At 38.0% G+C, this 8898-nt stretch overlaps 1 non-coding gene across 1 annotated transcript; it reads left to right on the top strand.

Annotated features, from left to right (window-relative positions):
* Positions 1-5974: 5974 nt before the first annotated feature.
* On the top strand, positions 5975-6082 carry LOC148573178 (small nucleolar RNA R71). Its single transcript, XR_015905651.1, has one exon. It is a non-coding gene; the product is annotated as a small nucleolar RNA R71 (small nucleolar RNA).
* The last annotated feature ends 2816 nt before the right edge of the window (positions 6083-8898 follow it).

Genomic DNA, 8898 nt, shown 5'->3' with positions numbered 1-8898 from the left:
TAATAGCAGGACACAAACTCATGATGACAAAAATGAATGTTATATAGATTAAGAGCTAGATCATTTTCCAATAAAAAGAACCAAGAAATGCAGAGTACAAAACCATAGTCTTGTTTTCTTGTATCAAATCAAGTACCTTTACAAAGTTTTTAGTCCATACTTAAGACCCTTGGAACTTTAATATACAGCTCCTCATAGCTTGGAACCGCACCAATCATCGCATCCCTGTAAACCAACACATTTGAATCAACCGTTTTTCAACTATGTCCAATTGAAACATAATGATTAATGGCTAACTTCTGGTACGCGGAATCGTGATTACACTTTAATTATGTAAAATTCATTGCTCTTTCTTTCCCTGGAAATGGCGCCAAAAACATGATGCCAAGACCATGGTTCACAACTCCGTGTAACTAACCAGCAAGTGCACTGGGTCGTCCAAGTAATACCTTACGTGAGTAAGGGTCGAATCCCACGGAGATTGTTGGTATGAAGCAAGCTATGGTCACCTTGCAAATCTCAGTTAGGCAGATATAAATTGATAATGGTGTTTTCGAATAATAATTAATAGAATAGGGATAGAAATACTTATGTAATTCATTGGTGAGAATTTCAGATAAGCGAATGGAGATGCTTTCGTTCCTCTGAACCTCTGCTTTCCTGCTATCTTCATCCAATCAGTCTTACTTCTTTCCATGGCTGGCTTTATGTGATACATCACCACTGTCAATGGCTACTTTCGGTCATCTCTCGGGAAAATGATCCAATGCCCTGTCACGGCACGGCTAATCGTCTGGAGGCATCACCCTTGTTAATGGCTTCATCTTATCCTCTCAGTGAAAATGGTCAACGCACCCTGTCACGGCACGGCTATTCATCTGTCGGTTCTCGATCATGCTGGAATAGGATTTACTATCCTTTTGCGTCTGTCACTAACGCCCTGCAATCGCGAGTTAGGAGCTCGTCACAGTCATTCATTCATTGAATCCTACTCGGAATACCACAGACAAGGTTTAGACTTTCCGGATTCTCTTGAATGCCGCCATCATTCTAGCTTACACCACGAAGATTCTGGTTAGGAGATCTAAGAGATACTCATTCAGTCGAAGGTAGAACGGAAGTGGTTGTCAGGCACGCGTTCATAGGGAATGATGATGATTGTCACGTTCATCACATTCAGATTGAAGTACGAATAAATATCTTAGAAGCGAAACAAGATGAATTGAATAGAAAACAGTAGTACTTTGCATTAATCTTTGAGGAACAGCAGAGCTCCACACCTTAATCTATGGAGTGCAGAAACTCTACCGTTGAAAATACATAAGTGAAAGGTCCAGGCATGGCCGAGATGGCCAGCCCCCTAAAACGTGATCAATAGTCTCCTAAGATGAACAATGGATTAAAACTGAGACCAAAGATTCTCTAATACAATAGTAAAAGGTCCTATTTATAATAAACTAGCTACTAGGGTTTACATGAGTAAGTAATTGATGCATAAATTCACTTCCGGGGCCCACTTGGTGTGTGCTTCGGCTGAGCTTTAACTTTCCACGTGCAGAGGCTATTTGTGGAGTTGAACGCCAGCTTTTGTGCCAGTTTGGGCGTTGAACTCCACTTTGCAGCTTGTTTCTGGCGCTGGACGCCAGAATTAGGCAGAGAGCTGGCGTTGAACGCCAGTTTGCGTCATCTAAACTTGGGCAAAGTATGGACTATTATACATTGCTAGAAAGCCCTGGATGTCTACTTTCCAACGCAATTAGAAGCGTGCCATTTCGAGTTCTGTAGCTCCAGAAAATCCACTTTGAGTGCAGGGAGGTCAGAATCCAACAGCATCAGCAGTCCTTCTTCAACCTCTGAATTTGATTTCTGCTCAAGTCCCTCAATTTCAGCCAGAAAATACCTGAAATCACAGAAAAACACACAAACTCATAGTAAAGTCCAGAAATGTGAATTTAACATAAAAACTAATGAAAACATCCCTAAAAGTAACTAGATCCTACTAAAAACATACTGAAAACAATGTCAAAAAGCGTATAAATTATCCGCTCATCACAACACTAAACTTAAATTGTTGCTTGTCCCCAAGCAACTGAAAATCAAATAGGATAAAAAGAAGAGAATATACTATAAATTCCAAACTATCAATGAAACATAGCTCCAATCAGATGAGTGGGACTTATAGCTTTTTGCCTCTTGAATAGTTTTGGCATCTCACTCTATCCACTGAGGTTCAGAATGATTGGCATCTATAGGAACTCAGAGTTCAGATAGTGTTATTGATTCTCCTAGTTCAGTATGATGATTCTTGAACACATCTTCTTTATGAGTCTTGGCCGTGGCCCTAAGCACTTTGTTTTTCAGTATTACCACCGGATACATAAATGCCACAGACACATAATTGGGTGAACCTTTTCAGATTGTGACTCAGCTTTGCTAAAGTCCCCAATTAGAGGTGTCTAGGGTTCTTAAGCACACTCTTCTTTTGCTTTGGACCTTGACTTTAACCGCTCAGTCTCAAGTTTTCACTTGACACCTACACGCCACAAGCATATGGTTAGGGACAGCTTGGTTTAGCCGCTTAGACCAAGATGTTATTCCTTTAGGCCCTCCTATCCACTGATGCTCAAAGCCTTGGGATCCTTTTTATTTGCCCTTGCCTTTTGGTTTTAAGGGTTATTGGCTTTTTGCTCTTGCCTCTTGGTTTTAAGAGCTTTTGGCTTTTTCTGCTTGCTTTTTCTTTCTATTTTTTTTTCGCCTATTTTTTTTTCTTCAAGCTTTGTTCTTTGCTGCTTTTTCTTGCTTCAAGAATCATTTTTATGATTTTTTAGATTATCAAATAACATGTCTCCTAGTCATCATTCTTTCAAGAGCCAACATATTTAACATTCTTAAACAACAACTTCAAAAGACATATGCACTGTTCAGGCATTCATTCAGAAAACAAGAAGCATTGTCACCACATCAATATAATTAAGCTAAGTTCAAGGATAAATTCGAAACTCATGTACTTCTTGTTCTTTTGAATTAAAACATTTTTCATTTAAGAGAGGTGATGGATTCATAGGACATTTATAACTTTAAGACATAGTTACTAACTACTAATGATCATGTAATGAAGACACAAACACAGATAAGCACATAACATAGAAAACGAAAAACAGAAGAAATAAGAACAAGGAATGAATCCACCTTAGTGATGGTGGCGTTTCCTTCTTGAGGAACCAATGATGTCCTTGAGCTCTTCTATGTTTCTTCCTTGTCTTTGTTGCTCCTCCTTCATTGCTTTTAGATCTTCTCTGATTTCATGAAGGATGATGGCGTGCTCTTGATGTTTCACCCTTAGTTGCTTCCAATAATTGTGTGGAAGAAAATGTATCCCCTGAGGTATCTCAGGGATCTCTTGATTTGCAGTCAAATATTCTACCACTGAGCTATAGACCCTTGATGGAAGCTTTTGTCTTCCCTTTCCTCTTTCTAGAGGTTTCTCTGGCCTTAGGTGCCATCAATGGTTATGGAAAAAACAAAAAATCTATGCTTTTACCTCACCAAACTTAGAATGTTGCTCGCCCTCGAGCAAAAGAAGAAAGAATAGAAGAAGAAGAAGAAGATATGGAGGAGATGGATGGGAGTGTATATTCGGCCATATGGGTGGGATTGGGTGGGAGATAGATGTTGAATTTTGAAGGTGGTGGGTGTATGGATGTGAGTGGTAAATGGAAAACAGAAGGGATGATCATGAATGGAAAGAGAGATGATGAGGTAGGTGGGGATCTTGTGGGGTCCACAGATCCTAAGATGATCCTGTGGGGTCCACAGATCCTGAGATGATCCTGTGGGGTCCACAGATCCTGAGGTGTCAAGGCATTTACATCCCTGCACCAATTTAGGCATGTAAAATGCCCTTGCACACAACTCTGGGCATTCAGCGCCAGGTTGGTGCCCATTTTTGGCGTTCAACGCCCATTTGTTGCCATTTCTGGCATTGAACGCCAGAACCATGCTTGTTCTGGGCGTTCAGCGCCAGGATGCTGCCCATTTTGGGCGTTCAGCGCCAGAACCATGCTCTGTTCTGGCGTTGAACGCCAGGCAGATGCTTCCTCCAGATTGTGATTTTTCTTCTGCTGTTTTTGATTCCGTTTTCAATTTTTATATTTATTTTGTGACTCCACATGATCATGAACCTATAAAGACATATAACTAAGAAAAATATAGTTAGATAAAAATTGGGTTGCCTCCCAACAAGCGCTTCTTTAATGTCAGTAGCTTGACAGTGGGCTCTCATGGAGCCTCACAGATGTGCAGAGCTTTGTTGAAACTCTCCAACACCAAACTTAGAGTTTGGATATGGGAGTTCAACACCAAACTTAGATTTTGGTTGTGGCCTCCCAACACCAAACTTAGAGTTTGACTGTGGGGGCTCTGGTTGACTCTGTAGTGAGAGAAGCTTTTCATGCTTCCTCTCCATGGGTGCAGAGAGAGATCCTTGAGTTTTAAACACAAGGTTGTCCTCATTCAATTGAAGGATTAATTCTCCTCTGTCCACATCAATCACAGCTCTTGCTGTGACTAGGAAAGGTCTTCCTAGGATGATGGATTCATCCTCTTCCTTTCCAGTATCCAGGACTATGAAATCAGCAGGGATGTAAAGGCCTTCAACCTTTACTAACACGTCCTCTACTTGTCCATAAGCCTGTTTTCTTGAATTGTCTGCCATCTCTAATGAGATTTTAGCAGCTTGCACCCCATAGATTCCCAGTTTCTCTATTACAGAGAGGGGCATGAGGTTTATCCCTGAACCAAGGTCACACAGAGCCTTAAAGATCATGGTGCCTATGGTACAAGGTATTATGAACTTTCCAGGATCCTGTCTCTTCTGAGGCAATGTCAGTTGATCCAGATCACTTAGTTCATTGATGAACAAGGGAGGTTCAACTTCCCAAGTATCAATGCCAAATAATTTGGCATTCAGTTTCATGATTGCACCAAGAAACTTGGCAATTTGTTCTTCTGTAACATCCTCATTCTCTTTAGAAGAGGAATATTCATCAGAGCTCATGAAGGGCATAAGGAGGTTCAATGGAATCTCTATGGTCTCTAGATGAGCCTCAGAGTCCTTTGGTTCCTCAGAGGGAAGCTCCTTATTGGTCACTGGACGTCCCAGGAGGTCTTCCTCCTTGGGATTCACGTCCTCCTCTCCCTCATTGGGTTCGGCCATTTTGCTTATGTTAATGGCCTTGCACTCTCCTTTTGGATTCTCTTCTGTATTGCTTGGGAGAGTACTGGGAGGGATTTCAGTGATCCTTTTACTCAGCTGGCCCACTTGTGCTTCCAAATTTCTAATGGAAGACCTTGTTTCATTCATGAAACTCACAGTGGCCTTGGACAGATCAGAAACTAAGTTTGCCAAATTAGAAGTATTTTGTTCAGAGTTCTCTGTCTGTTGCTGAGTGGATGGTGGAAAAGGTTTATTATTGTTAAACCTGTTTCTTCCACCATTATTAAAGCCTTGTTGAGGCTTTTGATCCTTCCATGAGAAATTGGGGTGATTTCTCCATGATGAGTTATAGGTGTTTCCATAAGGTTCACCTAAGTAATTTACCTCTGCTATTGCAGGGTTCTCAGGATCATAAGCTTCTTCTGCATAAGAAGCCTCTTGAGTACTGTTGGATGCAGCTTGCATTCCATGCAGACTCTGAGAGATCATATTGACTTACTGAGTCAATATTTTATTCTGAGCCAATATGGCATTCAGAGTATCAACTTCAATAACTCTCTTCTTCATAGGCGTCCCATTACTCAAAGGATTCCTTTCAGAAGTGTACATGAACTGGTTATTAGCAACCATATCAATGAGTTCTTGAGCTTCTGCAGGCATTTTATTTAGGTGAATGGATCCACCTGCAGAAGTGTCCAGTGACATCTTTGATAGCTCAGATAAACCATCATAGAATATATCCAGGATGGTCCATTCTGAAAGCATGTCAGAAGGACACTTTTTGGTCAACTGTTTGTATCTTTCCCAAGCTTCATAGAGGGATTCACCTTCTTTCTGTCTGAAGGTTTGAACATCAGCTCTAAGCTTGCTCAGCTTTTGAGGAGGAAAGTACTTGGCTAAGAAAGCCGTGACCAGCTTATCCCAAGAGTTCAGGCTGTCTTTGGGTTGAGAATCCAACCATAATCTAGCTCTGTCTCTTACAGCAAAAGGAAAAAGCATGAGCCTGTAGACTTCAGGATCTACTCCATTAGTCTTAACAGTATCACATATCTGCAAGAATTCAGTTAAGAACTGAAAAGGATCTTCAGATGGAAGTCCATGAAACTTGCAGTTCTGCTGCATCAGAGAAACTAATTGAGGTTTCAGCTCAAAGTTGTTTACTCCAATGGCAGGAATGGAGATGCTTCTTCCATGTAAATTGGAATTAGGTGCAGTAAAGTCACCAAGCATCTTCCTTACATTATTATTATTTTCGGCTGCCATCTCCTCTTCCTGTTCGAAAATTTCTGAAAGGTTATCTCTAGATTGTTGTATTTTAGCTTCTCTTAGTTTCCTTTTCAGAGTCCTTTCAGGTTCTGGATCTGCATCCACAAGAATGTTCTTATCCTTGCTCCTACTCATATGACAAAGAAGAGGGCACAGAAAAATAATAATAATAATAGAGATCCTTTATACCACAGTATAGGGATCCCTGTGTGAGTAGAAGAAGAGGGGGAGGCAAAGAATGTAATGTAATGGAAGAAACACAACTGTGAGGAGGGTTGAGATGTGAGATGAGATGTTAGTAAATGAATAAATAAATAGAATGAGATGAGAGAGGGAGAATTTTCGAAAAATATTTTTGAAAAAGAGTTAGTGATTTTCGAAAATGGTTTTTGAAAAATGTTAGTATTTTTCGAAATTTTTTTTTTAAAATCAAAAATAAAAATAATTAGTTAATTAGAAAGAAATTTTTGAAAAAAGGGGGAAGATATTTTCGAAAATTAGAGAGAGAGAGTTAGTTAGGTGGTTTTGAAAAAGATAAGAAACAAACAAAAAGTTAGTTAGTTAGTTGAAACAAATTTTGAAAAGATAAAAAGTTAGGAGGTTAGAAAAGATATTTTAAAACCAACTTTTTTTGAAAAAGGTAAGATAAGAAGATATTTTAGAAATTAGTTTTGAAAAAGATTTGATTTTTAAAATCTCAATTAATGACTTGATTCATAAGAAATCACAAGATATAATTCTAGAACTTAAAGTTTGAATCTTTCTTAACAAGCAAGTAACAAACTTCAAATTTTTGAATCAAAACATTAATTGATTATGTTATTTTCAAAAATTTGATATAAAAATAAGAAAAAGATTTTTGAAAAATATTTTTGAAATTTTCGAAAATAACTAAGAATTTTGAAAAAGATTTGATTTTTGAAAAAGATTTTGAAAAAGATAAGATTTTCAAATTGAAAATTTGATTTGACTCATGAGAAACAATTTAATTTTAAAAATTTTTGAAAAAGTCAATCCAAATTTTCGAATTTGATGAGAGAAAATGGGAAAGATATTTTTTTGATTTTTTGAAATTTTTATGATGAGAGAGAAAAACAGGAAAAGTGATGCAATGCATGAAAGTTATGGATCAAAACAATGAATGCATGCAAGAATGCTATGAATGTCAAGATGAACACCAAGAACACTTTGAATGTCAAGATGAACATCATAGACACAATTTTGAAAAATTTTTAATGCAGAGAAAACATGCAAGACACCAAACTTAGAATTCTTTAATGCTTACGCACTAAGAATTCAAGAATGCATATGAAAAACACCATACAACACAAAACAAAAAATCATCAAGATCAAACAAGAAGACTTACCAAGAACAACTTGAAGATCATGAAGAACACTATGAATGCATGAAATTTTCGAAAAATGCAAGATGCACATGCAAATGACACCAAACTTATGACATGACTCATGACTCAAACAAGAAACAGAAAAATATTTTTGATTTTTATGATTTTCTAATTTTTTTGGATTTTTTTTTTGAAAATTATATGAAAAAAAGAAAAAATAAAGATTCCAAAATTTTTAACATGAATTCCAGGAATCTTGCATTCTTAGTCTAAAGCTTCAGTCCAGGAATTAGACATGGCTCACTAGCCAGCCAAGCTTTCAATGAAAGCTCCGGTCCAAAACACTAGACATGGCCAATGGCCAGCCAAGCTTCAGCAGGTGAATCAGGAACAACAGCAGGTGGATTAGCAACAACTAGCTTGCTCTTGATAACAAATTGCTGCCTCAGTCCAAATAAATTTAGACATGGCTTCACAGCCAGCCAGGCTTCACATGCTTCATGAAACACTAGAATTCATTCTTAAAAATTTTGAATAAAATTTTTGAAAACATTTTTATAAAAAAAAAATTTTTTTTCGAAAACAAAGGAGAAAATTTTGAAATATTTTTGAAAAATTTTTTGAAAAGAAAACAAAAAGAAAATTACCTAATCTGAGCAACAAGATGAATCGTCAGTTGTCCAAACTCGAACAATCCCCGGCAACGGCACCAAAAACTTGGTACGCGGAATCGTGATTACACTTTAATTATGTAAAATTCATTGCTCTTTCTTTCCCTGGAAATGGCGCAAAAAACATGATGCCAAGACCATGGTTCACAACTCCGTGTAACTAACCAGCAAGTGCACTGGGTCGTCCAAGTAATACCTTACGTGAGTAAGGGTCGAATCCCACGGAGATTGTTGGTATGAAGCAAGCTATGGTCACCTTGCAAATCTCAGTTAGGCAGATATAAATTGATAATGGTGTTTTCGAATAATAATTAATAGAATAGGGATAGAAATACTTATGTAATTCATTGGTGAGAATTTCAGATAAGCGAATGGAGATGCTTTCGTTCCTCTGAACCTC

The sequence above is a fragment of the Arachis ipaensis genome, chromosome B2 (genome assembly GCF_059453495.1).
Source record: "Arachis ipaensis isolate K30076 ecotype BB chromosome B2, ASM5945349v1, whole genome shotgun sequence".
In the NCBI taxonomy this organism is placed as follows: domain Eukaryota; kingdom Viridiplantae; phylum Streptophyta; class Magnoliopsida; order Fabales; family Fabaceae; genus Arachis; species Arachis ipaensis.
The sequence above is the reverse complement of the archived record's forward strand: the minus strand, read 5'-3'. Positions and strand labels throughout refer to the sequence as shown.